Source organism: Mixophyes fleayi, chromosome 8 (genome assembly GCF_038048845.1).
Source record: "Mixophyes fleayi isolate aMixFle1 chromosome 8, aMixFle1.hap1, whole genome shotgun sequence".
Classification (NCBI taxonomy): domain Eukaryota; kingdom Metazoa; phylum Chordata; class Amphibia; order Anura; family Limnodynastidae; genus Mixophyes; species Mixophyes fleayi.
The window spans coordinates 74,787,170-74,811,215 of NC_134409.1; the positions used below are offsets into that span (position 1 = coordinate 74,787,170).

The 24,046-nt window shown below is 43.5% G+C and overlaps 1 long non-coding RNA gene across 2 annotated transcripts in view; it reads left to right on the plus strand.

Annotated features, from left to right (window-relative positions):
- The window catches only part of LOC142099364 (uncharacterized), a 31,881-nt gene extending 16,982 nt beyond the window's left edge, over positions 1-14,899 (plus strand). Inside the window, exons 2-4 of one of the 2 annotated variants that reach the window (XR_012678524.1) lie at positions 5,087-5,174; positions 5,825-5,875; positions 14,170-14,899. This is a non-coding gene — a long non-coding RNA (uncharacterized LOC142099364). Of the gene's footprint in view, positions 1-3,918; positions 5,175-5,824; positions 5,876-14,169 lie in introns of those variants that run through there. The other variant, XR_012678523.1, reaches the window with a different exon arrangement.
- Positions 14,900-24,046: the final 9,147 nt, after the last annotated feature.

The window sequence follows — 24,046 nt, forward strand, 5'->3', positions numbered from 1 at the left end:
TTCAGGATTACTTGGTACGCAATAAAATTATTAGTGGGAATCAACATGGATTTGTGAGGGATAGGTCATGTCAAACTAATCTAATTAGTTTCTACGAGGAAGTTAGTGGGAACTTAGACCAGGGCAGGACAGTAGATGTGGTCTACTTAGATTTTGCAAAGGCCTTTGATACAGTGCCACACAAGAGGTTGGTTTACAAAATAAGGGAACTGGGTCTAGAAATCAAAATTTGTACTTGGATCGAAAACTGGTTAGAGAATAGGGAACAGAGAGTTGTGATAAATGGAACATTTTCTAATTGGTCAAAGGTCTTAAGTGGAGTTCCTCAAGGTTCCGTGCTGGGACCACTCCTTTTTAATATATTTATTAATGACCTTGGTGATGGTTTAGAGAGTAAAGTTTCTATTTTTGCAGATGACACTAAACTCTGTAAGGTAATAAAATCAGAGCAAGATGTAGCTTCTCTACAGAGAGACTTAAATAAACTGGAGGATTGGGCGGCTAAATGGAATATGAGGTTTAACACAGATAAATGTAAGGTTATGCATTCAGGGATCAAAAACAAGAACGCAATCTATAAATTAAATGGAATTAATTTGGGAGAATCTATAATGGAAAAGGATTTGGGAGTGCTCGTAGACAGTAGACTTAGCAATAGTGCTCAATGTCAAGCAGCAGCTGCAAGGGCAAACAAAGTATTGGCATGCATAAAAAGGGGCATAGATGCAAGGGAAGACAGTGTAATTTTGCCACTGTATAAATCATTGGTAAGACCTCATCTTGAATATGCAGTACAGTTTTGGGCACCACTCTATAAAAAAGATAATTTGGAACTAGAAAGGGTTCAGAGAAGGGCGACAAAATTGATAAAGGGTATGGAGTCATTAAGTTATGAGGAAAGGTTAGCCAGTTTAGGCATGTTTACTTTAGAAAAGAGGCGTCTAAGGGGAGATATGATTACTATGTACAAATACATTAGGGGTCAATACAGAGAGCTTTCATGGGAACTTTTTACCCCAAGGACCATACACAGGACACGTGGTCATCCCCTAAGGTTAGAGGAGAGGAAATTTCACAACCAGCAAAGGAAGGGGTTCTTTACAGTAAGGGCAGTCAAGATATGGAATTCATTGCCAGGGAAGGTTGTGATGGCAGATTCAATAGATATGTTTAAGAAAGGGTTAGACAAATTTTTAGCGGAAAGGTGTATCCAGGGATACGACCGTTAATTTAAAATAAAGGATAGTAGTGGATATAGGGTAAAAATTGGATTGCAATATTGAGTCTGGGGGGGATTTTCAAAATTGAAACAGATGGGCGGTTGCCTACTCTGGATTAATTACAAATATAAGTGCAGGATCGCAGGAGATCCAAAATAGGTTGAACTTGATGGACTGGTGTCTTTTTTCAACCTCATCAACTATGTAGTCCCTAATTCAACTAAGTTTTTCATCAGCCTATCACCCACAAACTAATGGACAGACGGAAAGGGCAAACCAGTCTTTGGAACAGTATTTAAGATGCTACATTTCTGAATTACATGACAACTGGGTAGAATACCTGCCATGGGCGGAATTTGCCTACAATAATTCACCACACTCTTCCTCTGGTTATGCCCCATTTTTCTGCATTTATGGGAGACATCCCAAGTCTGTTTCATTTTCTGACATCATCCCACCCACCCACCCTGAGATCGGACACATTGCTCATTCTCTGAAGAGAATTTGGAAAAAGATAAACTTATCTTTGAAGCAAGCTGCGTCTCGAGCCAAGTTATTTAAGGATCGCTTCAGACGTCCTTGTAAGTTCAAGGAGGGGGATAGAGTATGGCTCTCCACTAAGAACATCAAGCTCCTCCAGCCTTCCTTTAAGTTCGGACCAAGATACATTGGTCCATTTAAGATAATCAGGAAGATTAACCCTGTGGCTTTTCAGTTGGATCTGCCCAACTCTTTAAGGATACCCCGTACCTTCCATGCATCCTTATTGAAGCCAGCTCTTACTTCCCGGAGGTTTCCCAGGAAACAGCCAAGCAAACCTGCCCCAGTGATAGTGGATGGTCACACGGAATTTGTGATCGAAAAGATTCTTGATTCCAAATGGGTACAACGCCAACTCCACTATCTGGTTTACTGGAAGGGCTATGGCCCTGAGGAAAGATCATGGATACCTGCCAGGAACGTGCATGCCAATGAGTTAAGAAGAGCTTTTCATCAGAAGTTTCCAGATAAGCCTATATTAAGGGGTTCCTTAACCCCTCCTCAAGGGGGGGGTACTGTCACGAGCCGCGGTGGTACGCCACATCCTGGCGTGATCTAGCAGCCGGGCGCATGCTCTGGTTTTATTCTTTGGGATTATCCTTGTTGCATAGATGCAGGAGGGTGTAGTGACATCCTCCAACTCCAGGGGGAGCTCTCATATTATTTAAACTGGTTCATTTATATTTTTATACATGCTTCCTGGTTATCTTATTACCTATGCTAGTTCCCAGCTAATTAATTAGCAGCCTCCTGAGACTCATTGTCAGCCCTGTCCTCCTCCTTTCTGATTTGTCCATCATAGTATTTAAGGCAGTGAGGACTGGGCCTCACTGCTGGTTATAGTTCCTGCTCTGTGCATGCTTACCTGTTCCCTGCTCAGTTCCCCTTCTCTGCCTTTGGATTGATCTTGCTGTGTATGACCTTGGACCGTGTACTGGACTCTGCTGTATTGCCTGTGACCTCGATCTCTGCCTGTTTCCTGGGTTTGTTGTTTGCCGCCAGCCCTGACCTTTTTGCCTGGACTTCACCACCGCTGTATGCTATTTCACAATATCCCTGGGTTCTCCCCAGTCAGTACACATCTCACGACCCTCTGTCTGTCTGCAGCCAAGTCTGTCCCCACCACTATGGGCTCCAGTGAACACCAGACTTTCGGAGCAGATTTCGGGTTTTGTTGTACTGGCTGGAGGAGTTCCTGACAGATCGTCAGTGCCTCTGCTGTGTTGCTACTCCACGGCTGTACCGCTCAAGCTGCACCTGCCTCTTCTGTGTTACTAGTCCACGGGCTGTTCCGCTCAAGCTGCACCTGCCTCTGCTGTGTTGCTACTCCACGGGCTGTACCGCTCAAGCTGCACCTGCCTCTGCTGTGTTGCTACTCCACGGGCTGTACCGCTCAAACTGCACCTGCCGCTGCTGTGTTGCTACACCACGGGGTATACTGCTCAAGCTGCACTTGTCTCTGCTGTGTTGCTATTCCACGGGCTATACCGCTCAAGCTGCAACCATCTCCGCTGTGTGCTTCTCCACTGGTTATATCGCTCAAGCTGCAACCACCTACGCTGTGTGCTACTCCACGGGTTATACTGCTCAAGCTGCACCTGTCTCCACTGTGTGCTACTTCACGGGCTATACTGCTCAAGCTACACCTGCCTCCGCTGTATTGCTGATCCTAGGACTGGACTGCTTAAATCACACTTGACTTCGTCGGGCTTCTATTCTACTGCTTCAAGTCATCTCTCTGAGCCGTCCTGTTCAAGCTTCATCTACTCCGCATTGGCCTCTGTGGCTCAGTGGCACTACAGGTGGTATCATAAAGCTGCTTGTTGTTCACTTCTTTGGCTGAACTGTTCATGTATTAATGAAAGTATTAAGGCATTGTATGGTACCGGATCTCTGCCGCATCTATTTTGATTATATTGATACCTGGACTGTTACGCTTTTCTCTGATGTGTGCTGCTCTATTGTGATACCATATACCTGCTGCCTCATTCTTTCCACCTTATTGCTGGACTGTTCATTCCATGCCATATCTATATTACATGCTGATTGTTTATATTGCATATGATATTGCCGATGGCTCCACCCACCTTGTACTACGCTCCTAGTGTCTATATATATATATATATATATATATATATATATATATATATCAAGACTTTCCTGTTAATTCATCCAGTCATCATTAAACCTCTGATTGTACTTTTATCCTGCATCTGTCATCTGTTGATCTTCGGGCTACTTCTACCACTTGCCAGTGTGTTACCATACTCTCACTCCCCGAATATCCGTTCCTATAACACCGAATGAACGGATCCAGCGTCCAGAATACCAAACCGTGACACAATGACATAGTAGTAGAGATTCATATGATAATAAAATGTTATTTCATAGAATCTTAGATCAACAAAACGGTAAGTATAATAGCAATAGAACTTTGCCGAGGTAAAGGTGAGTGGCCAGCTCACCTTGCTCCCAGTCCAAATTCAATATAGGATAATCCCGTAATAGAAGAGGGTAGTGCACCGAACCAATTTGTCATTTAGCTGTTTAGACACAACTCGTCCCCTCTACAATATTTCAAAATATAAGATGTAAAATCAAATGTTGCTTTCCATAGTGAAGAGCAAATGTATATCTGCAGCTTTTAGAAGTGGTCTAAAGGAGGAGGAATAGGATGGCCTAGTCTAAGCAAATAAACACAGAATAGTTGAAAAGGAATAGTTGTGGAACATGTAATAATGAAATCTAGATGTAACATCTAACTGGCAGTTACTAACCAACAGGCTGAATATGCTGTAGGAAAAATTCCTGTGGGTGGGAAAATAGTGGAGCCAACCAAGATATAAACTGTGAGGGAGTCATCAATGCATGTGTACAGTGACTATATAGGGAGGCTAGCAGAGAATTACCCTGCGAAAATGCAAGTATGCATTTTTAAAGTGTAAGAGAAATGATAGCATGGGTCTGGAATAAAGTCATTAAATAATAAGTGTCACAATCCGCAGCCACTAAATCTTTGAACTGTGCTCCAATAGGTGTGGAATATGTAGAAATTACATCTAAACATAACAGCTAACAAACAGTTGTTAAACAACAAACCATATATGTTATATGGTAGAGTCCTTTGGATAAGGGCAAGGGAGAGAACATCAAGATATTAACTGTAACCATGTTGAGGTATATCTTCGGGAAGCCGACAAATTCTAATAATATTTCGGCGACCCTTGTTATCAAGATCATCTATTTTTAGTTACATAGCTTTCAGACTCGCTGCTTGCTGGTATACAATATCCCATAACTGTAAAAGTCTCCTTTTCTTCCTCTAGGGGGGTAAGTCTGTCTCTCAAATGGGATATGTCATTTTAGATGCGACACACCTGCTGTTGCAAGGATTCTTGCAATCGTTGTTCCAAGGTGAGCATGTCCAGTTTTGAAGGAATGTGATGTGGGCATCTCACCGATTTCCTGTTTAAATTGAGAAGTAGCATGTGAGTCCAGATCACCAGAATGTAGAGAAGGATCCAATGGATCACAATGGGTGGGAGACACTGCAGGACACCAGAGGGTTTTTTTTTTATCTTTAGAAAGAACCTCTATCTGTGGTTTACCAGACTCTCTCTTTTGCATTTTTTTTTGGCTTTCCCCATTACGGATGCAAAATCTCCAGCTTAGAAATGAACCACAACTAGTATAAAGGTAGATGGAGGCCACTTTCCATCATGAAACAGATTATAAAGTTATTGGGCCTGATTCAATAAGGATCTTAACTTGAGAAACTTCTTATTTCAGTCTCCTGGACAAAACCATGTTACAATGCAAGGGGTGCAAATTAGTATTCTGTTTTGCACATAAGTTAAATACTGACTGTTTTTTCATGTAGCACACAAATATCAACTTTAAATTTCAGTGTACAAATAAGCTATAAAGTATTGTGTGCTACATGAAAAAACAGTCAGTATTTAACTTATGTGCAAAACAGAATACTAATTTGCACCCCTTGCTCAGTCGCCTTTCATTAACAAATTATTAGGTAAAGATGATGTTTTTTATTTTTTTTATTTTAGATTTGGGTTGTTCTCGAGGACACAAGGGTCAGAGGAGTGTAGAAGGAGAAGGTATGATCTAAGAATATATACACACAAGTTAACCCGTGCATGATACTCATGCATTTTTTTGTCAAATAATGTCAGTATACCAAATTTCAGGTCATTCGGATGAGCCCTTTCTGAGAAAATTGTTTTTTCCACAGACACACACACACTAAAACACGCCGCTACACATGCAGGGGCGAATCTAGAAAATGTTTGTTCCCCGGGGGGATGTTAGGGCGGGGCGATTTAGGCCCCGCCCCCTTTCCGATTTCTGAGGCTGCCGGGGGCTGCACAGTATGTGCAGGTCCGCTTGGCAGTGACAGTGTGCTGCCCGGCTGCTCTGATTGTGTTTAAAACACAATCAGAGCAGCCGGGCAGCACACTGTCACTGCCAAACGGACCTGCACATACTGTGCAGCCGTCGGCAGCAAACCCCTGCTAGGGGGGGGGCGATTGCCCCGATCGATTGACCTGGATCCGCTACTGTACACATGTGTGTTCATGAGGTAAAATTACCTCACGAAAATGAGTTTGACCCCTCAACTCGTCAATGTCAGTATACCAAATTTGAGCCCTTTTTGAGGTTTTTTTCCCACACGGACTAAGAATTTAGTAGGTCAGTTTACTCGTGCATGATACTCATGCATTCTAGTCAAATCAAGCTACTTAAGGTGTTAAAAACTCCGCACTGTCACCCCCGGCAACCACCAACCACTCCCAACTGTCACTTCTCCTTCAAGAAATATATAGGTCAGTGTATAACTCTGCCCAGCAGGTGGCGCTGCAGCTTGGTTTTTTTTTTTCACACACAGACAGACTAACACATGCCACTAGACATTTATATTATAGATTATACACATGCATGTATGCATGCATTAGCCATCTTAGATAACATACTTTACAGTACACATTCCAGTCACCTAACGCTTTACATTTTTTACAAAATGTAATAGTATTCACATCTATGTTTCTAGTACTTTTAAACGAAAAGTACCCCTAATGGAAAAAAAAAAATACTCCTGGCCCCAATACCGTAACAGATATTTTTTTGTTGTAAAACAGAGTTTGAGTCACACACACACATATATATATATATATATATATTGTGGCAAGAGCCCGCTACTGCAGAAGCACACGCGAACAACAACTTCCTTTTTATGGTGCTTTATTGTCAGGATGGTAAATGTTTGACACCGTATACTTGTACAGCAATCATGGAGACCCTAAACACTAGCTATACATAGTCCAGCTCTCTCTCAGGACCAGCCAGCTCACCCAGCATTGGTCTCCATGCACAAATGATATAAACAAGCTTTTATACCTGATACTCTTCCCCCAGCCTTAGCTTGATGGACAGGTGACACACCCACCTTCTCTTTAAAAGGAAACGCCCATCACTGGCTCTGTAATTCAGACACACCCTGTCTGTTTGCTGAGAGGAAGGATTTCAAGTCATGTAAGTTAAACCAAACTTAAACTATTGCTTTTCATACATAGGTCTTTACATTCAATCTAGGTGCATTACTGCACAAATGTTTTACTCTACTTCCCTGCTTTCTCTGCATATTGCCAGGTAAATGCCTCCTTTTGTTACAATATATATATATATTGTAACAAAGGGAGGCAGTTAGCTGGCAATATGCAGAGAAAGCATGGAAGTAGAGTAAAACATTTGTGCAGTATTGCACCTAGATTGATGACTTATGTCTGACAAACAATAGTTTAAAGTTTGGTTAACTTACATGGTTTAAAATGTTCCTACTCAGCGCAAACAGACAGGGTGTGTCTGTCTTAGTGCAAACAGAACCACTGATGGGAGTTTCCTCTTAAATGGAAGGTGGGTGTGTCACCTGCCCATCATGCTAAGGCTGGGGGAGGAGTATCATGTATAAAAGCTTGCTTGTGTCATTTGTTCAGTGAGACCAATGCTGGGGAAGCTGGCTGGTCTTGAGAGAGCTGGTGTAGTTCTAGCTAGCGATTAGGGTCTCCAGAATTGCTGTGAAATCTGTGCGGTGTCAAAACATTTACCATCCTGACAATAAAACTACAAAAAAAGGAAGAAGTTGTTCGCGTGTGCTTCAGCAGTAGCGGCCTCTTGCCACAATATATATATAGATCGTGTATATGATTTCTATAGAGAAAACTACGAATTATGTTACACCTCCATCCGGCTGCCTTACAGATGTCAGTTGCCGATGCATGTGTTCTGTGTGTCCAGGAGGTTGCTACCGCCCTAGTTGAATGTGCTTTCAGTATTCTAGGTACCTCCTGCCCTTTCCCCCTGTAGGCCTGTGCAATCACTTCTCTGATCCACTTTACCAATGTGGGTTTGAATGGGGCCTGTCCTTTGCGAGGACCTTCCGGAAACACAAATAGTTGCTTTGTCTTCCTCAGATTTTTTGTTCTGATGATGTACGTAGATATAGCCCTCACTAGGTCTAGAGTGTGGAGACGTGTTTCATCACTATTAGCAGGATGAGGACGGAGAGATGGCAGAATCAGCTCCTGATTGATGTGGAATGAAGATACCACATTGGTTAAATAATCCGGATTCGTCTTCAGAACCACTCTATCTTCATAGATATTCAGAAAGGGTTCTTCACACCATAAAGCATGTATGTCCCCTATTTGACGAGCCGAAGTGATAGCCACCAAAAAGAGTACCTTTAGAGTGAGGCATCTAAGAGATATGTCTTGTAACGGTTCGAACGGATCGGCTGTTAAGGCATCCAAAACAATATTGAGGTCTCAAGGGGCTAAGAATGGTTTCCGTCTTGGGCGTAACCTCTTTAGTGATTGAAAAAACTGGAAGATAAGACTCTGAGACGCCAGATGGATATCAAGAAGAATGCTAAGGGCTGATACTTGTACCTTCAGTGTAGCAGGTGCTAGTCCTTTAACAAAACCATCTTTGAGAAATTCTAACACAACAGGCACACTGGCAGACATGGGATCCTTCGCCATGTCTCCTGCCCAACAGATACATTTTTTCCAGATTCTGTAATAAATCACAGAGATTTTCTTCCTGGCGTGAATTAGAATGTCTATTACTTCATCCGAGACCCCTTTGGATTTTAGTAATTGCCTCTCAGTCTCCATGCCATCAAACTCAGGGAGTTTGGATCTGGATGTGAAACTGGACCCTGATGTATGAGGTATGGCCTGATCAGTAACGGCCATGGATGTTCCAGCAACATTCTCTATGCTACAGAGAACCAGGGACGCCTTGGCAATGCTGGGAGGATAGCTATCACCTCCACTTTCTCTTTCCTTATTTTTCTGAGTATCTGAGGGATGAGTGGAAAGGGAGGAAACACGTAACCCAGTTTGAAGTTCCACTGTATTGATAAGGCATCTATCCCTAGGGTTCTGATGTCTCTGTGACGGGAGTAGAAGAGGGGTACCTTGGTATTGCTTCCTGTGGCCATAAGGTCTATTTCTGGTGTTCCAAATCTGCATTGTACCAGCTGAAAGACTTCTTCGTGCAGCTCCCACTCCCCTGGGTGAACTTGGTGTCTGCTCAAGTAATCCGCCACTGTGTTGTCTTTGCCTGCTACGTGAAGGGCTGAGAGAGATCTCAGATTTGCCTCTGCACATGCCATCAGAGCGGTTATTTCTGCCAACATTTTTCGGCTCTTGGTACCACCTTGCTTGTTTATGAAGGCAACCACAGTCCTGTTGTCGGAGAAGACTCGTAGATGCTTGTCTCCTAGATAGGGCTGGTGTCACTCACCGGACTGTGAGTGCTACTTCTCGTGTATTTAGGAACCGTGGCCGTCCACCATCCTGAGGGTCTGCGCATGTGCAGTCCTTTCAAGCCTTCAGTACCTGTTGCTTTTCATTGATTGGATGATCAGGCAACCCTCCCTATTTAAACCACCTGTGATCATTACCTGGTGGCCTGATCTTGGAGTCTCATTCCCCATGAGCCTCTGAAGGTGTTCCTGTGTCTCCTCGTGTATTCAGCTCCTGCTGATTCCTGTTTATTCTATTGTGGTTTCCAGACCACTTCAACTCTCCTGTGTTCATCGTGGCTGCACCAGCTGATTTCTATCCGCTGCCTCCGTTGCTGCTACAGAGTTCCTGCTCACTTCAACTCTCCTGTGTTCATCATGGCTGCACCAGCTGATTCCTATCCGCTGCCTCCGCTGCTGCTACAGTGTTCTTGCTCACTTCAACTCTCCTGTGTTCATCGTGGCTGCACCAGCTGATTCCTATCCGCTGCCTCCGTTGCTGCTACAGAGTTCCTGCTCACTTCAACTCTCCTGTGTTCATCGTGGCTGCACCAGCTGATTCCTATCCGCTGCCTCCGTTGCTGCTACAGAGTTCCTGCTCACTTCAACTCTCCTGTGTTCATCGTGGCTGCACCAGCTGATTCCTATCCGCTGCCTCCGTTGCTGCTACAGTGTTCTTGCTCACTTCAACTCTCCTGTGTTCATCATGGCTACACCAGCTGATTCCTATCCGCTGTCTCCGTTGCTGCTACAGAGTTCCTGCTCACTTCAAACTCTCCTGAGTTCATCGGGTCAGCGCTCCGCTGCTTCCATTTCTACTACTGGATATCAGACCGCCTCAACTCTCCCGTGTTCTTCATGTTTCCAGTTCCACATACTACTGCTTCCTGAGTATTGCCTCATTCATGCTGGTTTACCTGCCGTGCGCTGCACCAACCTGATTACCGCTTCCACCTTCCAGTGGTCTTTCCTCCTGCCGGCCTTCAGCCGTTCAGGTATCCCTGCATCTCTCTCTGACAGCCTGCTCTCCTGAACCGCGGTATGCATACTTCTCATTGACTTTGCTTGTGTGTTGCATATCTAGCTGGACTGAGTTGTGTTCTCCTCTGGAGTCTCCTATCCACTGAGATTATTGCTACCATTGACTTTGTTTCCTATTGCCTGGATAGTTATTATGACTTTGTATATTTAAGCAGTGCTGCTCAGTTATCATTGTATTGTGGATATCATCGTGGGATCAAGTTCTGTGTGCCCGTGTATATTCTGCATTGCATTCATCTCCTCGTGCCCCTCCTCACATATATATGGCAGTGGTACAACTTGCTGACGCAGACCCCTGACTCCTGTTCCCTGTGACACCAGTTTCAAGTATCCTCTCACATAAGCAGTGGTACAACTTGCTATACGCAGACCACTGACTTCCCTGTTACCTACCTTTACCTGGATTCCATTCCTTCACCTAGACAGCGGTACAACTTGCTATACGCAGACCGCTGACTCTCACTACCTCCTCGCTACTCCTGGACATTTCTCCTCACTATAGCAGTGGTACAACTTGCTATCCGCAGACCACTGACTCTCCTCACGTTTCCTTGTCCATCTAGTTCCTCGTGTACAGTCATCTACTCATTACCAGTGCTGCTAGTCATAGAGTTTCCTCGAACATTCTCTCACCATCTGCTGTTTCTCCTGTTCCGTTGTCACCCTGCTACCAGAGTACCATATTACCAACTATATTACTCTGGTAAGTTCGTCATCTGGTGATATCCTGGGTAAAGACTCCTAGTGCCCGTGACAGCTGGAAGTATTGAACCGCCCGCCAAACTGCTCTCATCTCCAAGACGTTCCCCTGAAGAATTCTCTCTTTGTCTCGCCAAGTGCCCTGCGTGACCATACCTTGCATGTGAGCACCCCAACCTAGTGCACTGGCGTCTGTGGTAAGGATATACCAGTCTGGTACTGAAAAAGTCACACCTTGTTTTCTTAGGCCTGAGAGCTGCCACCAACATAAGGACTGTCTCACTGACCTTGAGAGATTGACTTTGGAGTCTAGGGACCCCACTGTATGATCTCACTGCGCAAAGAGGTTTGCTTGAAAAACTCTCATATGCCCCCTCGCCCATGGGAGTATTCCTATTGTTGAGGAAAACATTCCTAGGAGGCGCAGACATGTTCTCGCTGACACACGAGGTTGGATTTGAATCAGGTGTGCTAACGACTGGATCTTGCAGGCTCTTTCTTGAGAGAGGCAGACTTTGTCCGTACGTGTATTTATTTGAACTCCTAGAAATACAAGCTGTTGTGATGGTATCAACTGGCTTTTTTCTATATTGACTAACCAACTGTGTTGTTGCAGAAACTGGATCACTTGAGATGTAGTTTCCCAGGCTGTGTCTTCTGATTTTGCCGAAACTAGGATATCGTCCAGATATGGTCACTCCTCTTTCCCTGATCGCCGCCGTTAGCACTACAAGGACCTTGGTGAATGTTCTTGGAGACATGGAAAGGCCAAACAGAAGACAAGTGAACTGGAAGTGACACCCTAGAATGCAAAACCTTAGGAACTGTTGGTGATGGGATGTGACCGGAATATGGAAATATGCATCTTTTAAGTCTATTGCCGTTAGAAAATCTCCTGTTTCTAGTGCGTTGAGAATTGTGTTGACAGATTCCATCCTGAAATGTTTTGCTCGCACATATCATTTGAGAGCCTTTAAATCTAGCACTGTCCTGAAGATACCTGATGGTTTCTGGACAAGGAACAGTCTGGAGTAGAACCCTTTTCTTTCTCGTGCTGACGGTACTGATACAATAGCTCTTGTTCTCACCAGGCCTCTGAGACTTTCCTCCAAAGTCTGCCGTTCTAGGGAAGACGAGGGATTTCTTGACTGAATGAATTTGTTGTTTACAGGGTATGTATGGAATTCTATAAGATATCCCTTGGTGACTATCTCCTGGACCCATATGTCTTGTGTGGTCTGAATTCAAACTTTTGCAAAGCGTGATATCCTGCCACCCACTGGAGTTAGTAGGGACTGGATTCATAGATAGTCATCGGGGACTTTGCTGTCCTTGCTTCCCCCTTCTTGGTCTAAAGGGCCGAAAAGACTGTCTTGCCATACTATCCTGTTGTCTAGAATGTCTCCCCGGCCTATAGGTACGGGCTTCCTTAAATTGTTGTTTTGGAGAATGCGAAAAGAAACGTCTCACTTTTCTGACCTGTGGTAACCGATTAGCTTTGCCACTTTCTATCCTCTGCATAAGGTTGTACAGTTTTGCGCCAAACAGGAAACTGCCTTCATATGGAAGCGTTGTCAGATGACTTTTAGATTGGTGATCTGTCGCCCACGGACGTAGCCAAAGCGCTCTTTTCGCTACTACTGCTGAAGTCATGCTCCTGGAAGAAAACACAATCGTATCCAATGCAGTTTCACACAAGAAATCAATACTTTTTTGCATAATCTCTAGGGATTTGAGAATATACACTCTATTTATCTTACCCTCGATATCCGTATATAGAGTATTGGCCCATAGTTCTAGCTACTGAAGCCATGGCTACCCCAGATTTTAGGGTTATGCCTGAGGATATGTAATTTCCCGAAGGAAGTCTCCATTTTCCTATCCATAGCATCTTTCAATGGACCCCCATCATCCCATGGCAGAGTGGCCCTTGAGGATAGGCCAGCTATAACTGAATCCACTTTCGGCACTGAACACCATTTCAGCATATCTTCATTCTGAAAAGGGTACATGCGATTTAGCCTCCCCATGTTAGGATTACTTTTGTCTAGAGCCTGACATTCTTTAGTAGTCAAATCTTTAACTACTTTATGCGTATGGCACACTCTAGACTTCACTCGGTGCTCTGCAAACAATAAATCCTGTGGTTTGATTGGTATTGTTGGCTCTTTAACACCTACTGATTTGTTAATATGCTTCAGTATAATATTTACAGTATCCAAATTAAACATTCTGGGCTCCTCTTTCACCTCAATCTCACTGAGTCTGAATCCCATTCCTAAGTAGAGCTGAATATTTTGGAGGACGGCCCTGGCCTTATTTCCTCCATATCTTCCATTGTAGGGACCCTGGCCCTTGTAGCTCTCTATTCTGGGGCCTCCTGCATTGCTTTAGCCATCCATGAAAAGAACTGCCTGAATTGTTCAGGGGGGCAGGCTCCTTTACAGTTTCCGGGGTGCATGATACACATAATGGGTCAGTACAATCCTTTGGCAACCTGCCATCACAGGCTGCAAACACACGATTGTTCACTTTACATTTCCTTTTTCCCTGCACAAGCTCCACAGAGGTACTGTAAACACATAGAAAAGAAACTAAGTAACCTATCCTTAGGAATAAAAAGGACCCCTTACTAAGGGGTTACCTTGGGGTGTCCTTTGGCTTTTTTGGGGGCGGGTTCTTGGTCCATAGTGCACTATTCAATAGCTGCCAAGTCCTGCAGCTTCCAACACCTAAAAAAGACTTAACCTCATTGATAATGGGCTGCAGCTGCTTAATATGGTGCCCACTCTCGACATCATCATAGTGAGTCTTAGCATACTTATCACCTGATTCTTTTCACAGGTGAGTCTGCCAGGGAATCAGCGCTGCTGGCAACATATAGAGCGTGCGCACGCACTGTCCTCCGTGCGCACAACCCCGGGAGTCTCATAAGATTCAATCAAAGAGAACACCCGTGCCCAGCTGAAACTGCCCTGCAGCTAGCAAAGAGGAAAAAGACATAACCTCAGGTAAGCCCTCTCGAATAACATAACAAACAAAATTAACAAACACTCACTACACTATCCTGTCCTAACACTGCTGAGACAGGAAGAAAAGATACTGAGGAAGAGGAGGAGCTGCCTTATATAGGGGCCAGGTGGGACAAATTTCTTCCTGTCTACACTAGCTGTTCAGGGATTAACCCATTGTGAGGGCTGCCATGGAGTAGGGAAAGGAAAAATAATTACCAAGCAGCCAGCCATGTGGAAAGCATCTTGCTTCAAAATTCCAGAACAATGATGACTGTTGCAAGATAAAGGAATCATGCGATGAACCTGGAAGACCAACAACAATATTGGTGATTTTTTGGTTTGCATCACAAACCATTTGAACATTTATGGAATGGAAGTGTTTTCGATTACGAAAACTTTCTTCCATTCGGCGGGGTGCTGTAAGTGCAATGTGGGTGCAATCAATTGCACCCAGCACATTGGGCATTTAAGCCAAGGCATAAAAATCAGCTTTGACCTCATGCCACTCATTGGCAGACTGCGGTGCTGAAGTCAGCAAATTGGATAAAGTCATTTTAATTAATATTGAGCAGACTTGGTTGTGTTTGTCTGAAATTATGCGTAGAGCACGCTACAGTGTGGAAGGGCGTATCCAGCCGCCACACGTGGCAATAACAGTTTTTACACTTTTACACACATTCGCACACCTTTGTAAATAGTACACATTAATTGTAGTTACAATACAGTTATTTATGTCGAAATATAGTAGTATTCATGTTTAATATTGTAAGTTATACACATGTTAGTAAAACATATGGTTCAGGTTAAAGGAAATGTGTCATGTCTGGTATCGTTTTAATCCCCTATTCATCAGCAGTTGTCCGGTTCCTTCGCCGAAGAGATCGCACATTGCATACTCTAGTTATAGATCATCATCATCATTTATTTATATAGCGCCACTGATTCCGCAGCGCTGTACAGAGAACTCACTCACATCAGTTCCTGCCCCATTGGAGCTTAGTCTAAATTCCCTAACATACACACACAAACAGAGAGAGACTAGGGTCAATTTTGACAGCAGCCAATTAACCTACCAGTATGTTTTAGAGGTTAGGGAATAAACCTTTAAAGTGATACGGACTATAAAATGCTAATAGACTAGTTGAGACTGGATTCTTGGCGGGAAAGTCGGAGCACATCCCCTGGAGAGATGACCCCCACCTTTGGATATTTTGGTTTAAATTAGCCTATGATCTGCAATACCCTGGACCCTCCTGAAACCTGGACCAATAGAAGCAAGCCATGTCATCTGCATTGTTTCACTGTATTTCTGACTGCATATAAGCAGGAGCTCTTCATCTAGTGGGCAGTCATCTTTGACCACAGACTTTAGACCTGAATGACTGTTCACTGGATCCAGAGCGCCTGCGATAAGTAACGGCTGTAATTATTATTATTTAGCTTGAATTATTCTGCTACTTTTTGAGAATAAATATTTGTGCGTTGGAAACTCAAATCGAGATTCGACAATCGTTATTGGATAGCGACAAAACGTACATAACAATTTGGGGGCCAACAGTGAAAGTTACGCTACCGGACGATACGCAAGACCAACGGAATTCGGTTCCCCAACAAAGGGTGGAGACGCGTCATATACGGGTAATAACGCAATGTGTTCATAACCTGTTTATTACTCTGTGTTGTGAAGCCGAATGTCAGTTTTTGCATAATCTGAAGGAGTGCTAACTTGAATCTAGGGACAAAAGAGAAAACTGTTTCTTTTTATTGTCATATTGCGTATTAACTGTATTGCATTGCTTAGCATGTGTACTTCCTGCTTAGCGTATGTGAACTTCTGGTAGATTTGCCATGTGTTTAAACAATCGTTTTGATAGTTGTTATACATGCATAGTATAATCACTTGTTAAAGCCTCTGAAACGGTATTACTATTGTTGGGAACTTTGATTTTCTGTGCAGAAAAGGTGTATATTGTGTGATTTTGTGACATAGATACACTGTTTTATGGTTGAGTGGTCTCAGTTGCTGTCTGACGAGGCAGGTTGCCCAACTGAAGGACGGTATACGGGGCAGGTATACCGGGAGCGAAAACAAGGGAGCTTTTCGCACGCGCCCAATAGTAATCGCAACGTTTACTGATAGTTAGTATCTTTAAGCGTTGCGATCGGACCGCACGACAAGGAAAGCTGTAATTGTGACTTGGGAAGGCAGCGGGGAGGAATTATATTGGAATGGCTGGTTGATTGTATTGATTTTGTGCTACCAGTGATAATAGACTCAGCAGATTTGTGAAAGAGGCAGGGTACTGCGGTATTCATGTGGTTCACGGTGATATTTCTGTGATAGGAGATCCTCGTTTAGTATGAGAGGAAGCGAGTGGACGCGGCTTGAGCAAATACGTCCACGGCCATTAAGAAATCTCTAGCGGTAGACTGCTTGTAGCAAAGGGTTGAAAGTGTTTGCGGAAAAGACAGAGTACTGCGGTATTGTCTGTGGTCCGCATAGATATTGGTATTGTTCAACATGGGTGCTAAGCAGACGCTAGAGATGGACGAGGTACTGCCTAAGGAAGGGCCTATTGGTTCAGCAAGGTTTCTTATGTGTAAGAAATATGGTGCATATGCAACTGCGTATTGCGACACGTGGGTCAAGATGACCAAGGATTGTGTTAGGCCTTTCCCAACAATAGGGAGTTTTAATTCAGAGGTACTAAATAATGTAAAAGATAATGTGTGGTTGATTAAGTCAATAAAAGTGAGAAATAAACATAATGATTGTTTGAAATTGTGGCAAATGGAAGGCAACACGTGGCAGAACAGCGAGTGCACAGCGGAAGTAGGCGTGGCGAAAAGCACGCGCACAACGGAAGTAGCCGCAGAGAAGCGCGGAGAACTTAGCGCAAGCGCCCCCCCGCCACCCTGTGTGGCGGGAGGAGTAGGTACAGCCGTTCTTAAAAATGAAAAAAAGGAATTTGCTAAGTTATATCCTGTTTTAAGTCAGTTTAAAGCAAGTGTTTCTGAAGAAGATGAACCCACTGTAATTTCAGCGATTGCCCATGCTGTCAATATGCTAGAGGTTCAGTGTAAGTCTGGAAAGGGGGCAGTGGCAGAGATAGGTGAGAGTAGTGGAGTGACCACTAGGAGGGATACCATCCAATGTACTGAAGTAGAAACTCCTGAAGATAGTGAACCGGTGGGTACGTAACCTGTCCGCACAATATCAGTTCCCAATGGGAAGGCGGATATGGATGGTATAGTTCCTGTAAGAAATGTTACAATGCATTGTCCTTGGACTAGATCAGAATCATGTTCCATTATGACTGAATTCCCAGATCCTAGAAAAGAGTTGGCTAAGTGTCAGAAGACTTAGGAAATGCACACAAACCAACCAATAAGGATTGGCGTGTAGTGTTGATGGCATGTCTTCCTCCCAATACGAACATACAAAAATTTATCCATTTAAACCGGAGGTGGAACTAGGGGTATATCCTGTAATTGAGAAGCTTTTGCAACAAGGGATTTTAATTCATACATCCAGCACAGCAAATAGTCCCATTTTCCTGTGAAGAAGAGTGGGGGGAGGGGCTATAGATTAGTCCAGGACTTAAGGGGAATTAAAAAAGTTGTTGAGAGCCAATTCCCCGTAGTGCCGAATCCAGCTGTCATCCTCATGCAGATTCCCCCGTCTGCTAGTCATTTTACTGTCAATGATTTATGTACTGCTTTCTTCTCAGTCCCCCTTCACCCTGACTGCCAATACCTTTTTGCATTCTGCTACAGGAAGGTGCAATTTACATGGACCAGTCTGCACCAGGGGTTCATTGACAAGCCTTATATGACTGTTTACAATCCTTCCAACCTAGCAATGGGTCTGTTCTAATTCAATATGTGGATGATTTGTTGTTGTGCTCTGATTCTTTTATGTCCTGTTTACATGATATTAAATTGTTGTTGCTCCATCTCTTGCAAACAGGGCAAAAGGTGGCAAAGGACAAGTTACAGCCATGTCAGACTAAGGTCAAATACTTAGGACACTGTCTCACCCAGGGGCTACGACACTTGACAACGGACAGAATTGAGGCTATACATCACATGACTCTGCCGCAGAGCCAGAAGCAAATTCGTACCTTCTTGGGGATGTGTGGATACTGTAGATCCTGGATCCCAAGTTTTTCTATTCTGGCATTACCATTGCAGGAGCTAGTCTCATCCTCAAAACTAGAAAGTATTGTACACACAGGAGTCAGAGCAAGCGTTCTTTAATCTTAAAGATAGTCTGACTAGAGCACCTGCATTGGGAATACCTGATTATGAAAAGCCTTTTGAGCTATACTGTACTGAAGCTGATGGTTGTGCAGCGGGTGTCCTCACACAGAAACATGGTGACGCTAACAGACCAGTAGCAAACTACAGTGCACAATTGGACACTGTGGCAAGATTACTCCCAACATGTCTCAGAAGTGTAGCAGCAACAGCTCTTCTGGTAAGTAAGAGCGAGGACGTAGTATTAGGACATGATTCAACTGTCTATACACCCCATGCTGTATCAGCTCTGTTAAATTCAGCTCAAACCAGACATGTCTCTTCAGCTAGATTCACTAAATGGGAACTAGCTCTGATGGCACCCTCAAACATCACCATCAAACGATGTAGCTCCTTAAATCCAGCTACATACCTTCCATATGTGTCTCGAGAGACACAAAGCGTGGGAGGTGAGGAGACACTGGTTGATGATGAGTTTGGCAAGAGTACTGATACGCACGATTGTATGGAATACCTGAACCAGACCTTTACTGCAAGGCCCGACATACGTGACACCCCCTTAGAAAATGTCGATTTTACGTTTTATACAGACGGGAGTTGTCATAGACAGACAGAGACGGGACAACTATGTACTGGTTATGCTGTTGTAGATGATCAGGATGTTGTAGAAGCTAGACCCCTTGGCCCACCTCACTCAGCCCAGGTGGCTGAACTAGTAGAATTGAGGAGAGCGTGTGAGTTGGCAAAGGGTAAGTCAGCTAATATATATATACTGACTCTAGGTCCGCCTTCGGGGTAGTGCACGATTTCGGGGCCCTTTGGCTTCTTAGAAACCTTACGACAGCAGCAGGCACGCCAGTAGCACACTCACAACACCTAAAAGGACTTTTGACGGCGATAGTTACCCAGGACAGTAGCCGTCATAAAATGTAAAGCCCACACCTCTGAAGAAGACCCGGTGTCATTGGGCAACAACAGGGCAGACAAAGCTGCTAAATGGGCAGCAGGGCAACCTATGACTGTATCGACCGAGACTATGATGGTTTTTCAGACATTAAACATGCAGAAATTAATTGAAATGCAAGATTTGTGTTCCCTGCAGGAAAAGGCGGTCTGGAAGGCGAAGGGATGTGGTCAAGAGTCATCAGGACTCTGGAGAGAGATGGACAAGGTAAGCCTGTAGCTCCCAGAACATACTATTCAAGCCTGGCTGAAGCAGCACACGGTCTGACTCACCTGGGTAAAGAAGGTATGTGCAAACTGGTGAGAGCATACTGGTGTGCACCTGGATTTTCCTCTCAGGTTGTTAAGAAAGCAATGTCATGTCTTACTTGTTTCAGGAAAAATGTCGGGAAAACTATTCCAACTAAGCCATCCCACATCCCTCCTACAGACGGACATTTTCAGGTAATACAAATTGACTATATCCAATTACCACCTTGCAGGAATCTAAAGTATTGATGTGTTTTCTGGTTGGGTAGAAGCATATCCGGCAGCCACTAATACTGCTGTGTTCACTGCAAAGAAAATTGTACAAGAATTTGTGTTCGGTATCCCTAGAATCATCGAAAGTGATAGGGGTAGCCACTTTACTGATGATATCTTCCAGAACATGTGTAAGCTCATGGAATCAGTATCAGACTTCACACCCCTTACCGACCACAAGCCAGTGGTAAGAGTAAATAGTACTATTAAGAACAAGCTTGGTAAGATAGTGGCTGAAACTGGGTTAGCATGGCCCGAAGCTTTGCCACTAGTCCTCCATAGCATCCGAACCACTCCTAGACCTCATCTTAATCTGTCCCCCTTTGAGATACTGTTCGGCCGACAACCTCATTTGATCGTGAGTCCGCAAGACGACTTGAAGTGTAATAATGAAATGACTGTGCAATATCTTATAAAAATGAGCAGACAGCTAAAGCAACAACAACAAAAACTAAAAATGCTGTCACCTGGTATGCCAGAAACGAACTGTCATGATGTTGAACCTGGGGACTATGTTATGATCCGCAATTTCTTACGCTCAGGTTGTTTAACAGACCGTTGGGAAGGCCCATACCAAGTGCGGCTGACCAGTACCACATCACTGAAGGTTGCAGAGAGATACACTTGGGTCCATTCCACCCACTGCAGGAAAGTCAGTAATCCGTAGAAAGTGCGAGATAAAACTGAGACTGACAACACCGATCTGTTACCCGTAAACCTGTTCCGGGAGACCTAAAGCCTGCAGTCAAGACACCTGAACCAGAGACGTTGCCTCAAAACGATCTTTCCAGCGATGGAGTGGCGGTTTTTGTTTTTTTATTTTGTTCCAGGATTTTTCTTGTTTTTACTTTTTATAGGACACTCTATTTTTGTGAAGGAGGATGGAAGACAGAGGCGGGATAAGATAGTAATACCGATTAGATGGATGTCGAAAAAGTTATTAGAATACCCAGAGCAGCCCATTATCAAGCTTGGTCCAGGGGTTATGAAAAGGTCTGCTAGCTCTGGAACTCTGAGACAGTGTGAGGAGCTATTGTCTGATGAATATTGCATCTGTAAGTTCTGTGACTCATTAGTTGAAGAGAAATGCATTCAGCGAAGCCAGTCCACTGGTAATCTGGACGTGGGCGGGCATCCTCTGGAGGATTATCACTCCTTAGTGGGTAAGGCTCTAAACAAAACTGAGTGGTGGGTGTGCTCGCATGTGCCTCAGGGACAGCATAACATAGGACTAGTGCCGTTGCCACTAAACATCTCTGAGGTACTCAAATTGAGGGGAGGGAGGCCCATAGAAGGGAGGTACAATAACACTAGGTCCCCTAGTCTGAAGCTTCGACAATACTCCTTAGACAGATCTTTACTGTGCCTAAATATCTCTCATGCAAACAGTCTGCAGAATGGGGAAGCTGACCAATCAGATCAGACAATGGCTCGCCACACTCATTTTTGAGGGAGACTGACAAGGTCACCAATAGGCAGGAATGTTGATGGACACCACCAATTAGGGCGTGTAACCAAACATAAGAAAGTATCTATTGGGAAGGTCTCTATAAGTAATTGTAAGAATGTCATCCATGCTGAGACGTGTCTTGAACAAATGGAGACACTAGGCATGGGTAGTTTTGTCAAAACCTTATGTGATATAATTAATGGGCATACTGTTCCTTATGTTCTCCCTGATGATGTGTACTTTGTTTGTGGGAGAAAAGCTTATTCCTGGGTGACTCCGAATTCCAAGGGCTTGTGTTTCTTAGGTAAACTGGTTCCCGAAATCATGACTATTAATCATGAGGAAATGGATTAGTGAAACCGCTGGTTTTCAAGTTATGGTTGCTCTAGATCTCACCAGGACCGATCGGAGAACTTTAAATTTTAAGTATATTGAAGACCTGGCTAAATTGATAGATAATATCACTGAGATGCATGACGACACATTCAGGTATACGGGAAGGGAGCTACAAGCGTACAAGAAGGAGTTGGTGCAACATAGATTGGTACTGAATTACCTCACCTCTATTACTGGTGGATATTGTGTGACATTGGCCACCCAGTTTGGTGTCAAATGTTGCACGTACATCACCAATAATACAGATGACCCCAAGAAAGTTATAGACCGGAAAATGGATGAAATTCTGAAACTGAAATGGGAGTTTCGAAGGAACCATAATTCTTCGTTATATGACGTCGGGGAAAAGGTGGCAGGTTGGTTCTCATGGTTGAACCCTGTAAAATGGTTCTCTGGTCTGGGGGAGTGGGTACAGGAAATGGTTGCTAGTGTAGGTAAGCTCCTTCTACTTATACTTGGTGTCATTTTAGCAATTGGTTTATGTCAAATGTGTTCCTACTGTGTTAAAATGTGGAAAACAGTCTTCTGGAAAAACACAGAACAAGACTGAAAGGGTGGTGAGAGATACCGAGATCATGGTCTGTGAAGAAGTGTTGTACAATCCTGAACTTGAAACAATGATTTTGTGATAGTTTATTACACTATCAAAGGGTGGAGCTGTCAAAGTCAGCAAATTGGATAAAGTCATTTCTATTAATATCGAGCAAACTTGGTTGTCTTTGTCTGAAATTATGCGTAGAGCACGCTACAGCGTGGAAGGCCGTATCCAGCCGCCACACGTGGCAATAACAGTTTTTACACACATTCGCACACCTTTGTAAATAGTACACATTAATTGTAGCTACAACACAGTTATTTATGTCGAAATATAGTAGTATTCGGGGGGTATTCAATTGTTAGCGAGTTTGGAAGTTCGAACGCGTTGTAATTTTTTTGATATTTTTCCTTATTTTCGAGCGCGAAAACTTCTCCCCCAATTCTAATCTTTTTTTTTTTTTTTACCGAAACGGTGTTATCGCGCTCCAAGCATTTGTCAATGTTAAAGTATAGGCTGGATGCGAACCCTTAGCGGAAAAAGCTATTCAATTGTTTTTTAACGCTGAGTCATCTTGCACCTCCTTGGTCTGCTCAAAGAAAAAAAAATTTTTTGTAAGTTAATAAAAAAAGAAATTAAACTGAATAATCGGTGTAAAAGTTAATTAAAATAAGCAGAAAACTGAAAAGAACTGTTTTTTAAAAAAAATACAGTGTAAATAATGAAACATTTTTTCAAAGTTCCCCCTTTAAAAAAATCCATCAGTGGTGCAGTCCTATTTTATTTAAACTTTTTTTTTTTTTTTTTTTTTCATTCCAAACACTTGAGTGTACAGTTGTGTTGAGCAGCTCTGTGGAGAAGTGACTGTTGCCTCAGTGTTTTTTTTTTTTTGCATACCAATCTTTCAAAGCATTTTCCAGTACTGTTCGTTGGTGGATTATCCAGGATTTCCTAAAGATAAGTATCGTATTTGTGTTTGGTGTTGTCTGTCTGTAAAATTAGCTAAATTAACATATAAATTAATCACTTACACCAAATTTAATATCATCTAAAAATAGTGCTTCTCACAGGTCCATTAATCCCCTGCACAAACATTCCTTTTCCCTACAATTTTTTTTTAAAAAAGTTAAATACTTTAGTTTCAAATTCACCCCTTGTAATTATTGTCTCATTTTCAATGGAGCCATTCGTGGACACAGTGTGGATGTACATGTATGCTGCATGTATGGAGGAGACTGCTTTGGATGAAATGCAAGGTGCTGCAAATGTGGGAGTGGCTGGAGAGAATGTTGATGTATGTGATGTGAATGTGAGTATGGAAGAGGGAGAGGCTGTGGGAGAGAATGGTGAACAGGCAATGGCTGCATTGTCCAGTGCGGCAAGTAGGACTAGAATCCCCAGGCCGCGTCTGTACCGCAACAGGCGTTTGCTTGATGGATTGCCCGAGGACGAGGTGAGAAGACTATATCGCCTATCATCCTCTGCAATTTACAATCTGTATGAGATTGTAAAACAGGACCTGGAACCTCGTTACCCTAGTAACCGTGCAGTCCCTGGACTTGCCAAACTGCTTGGTGCTTT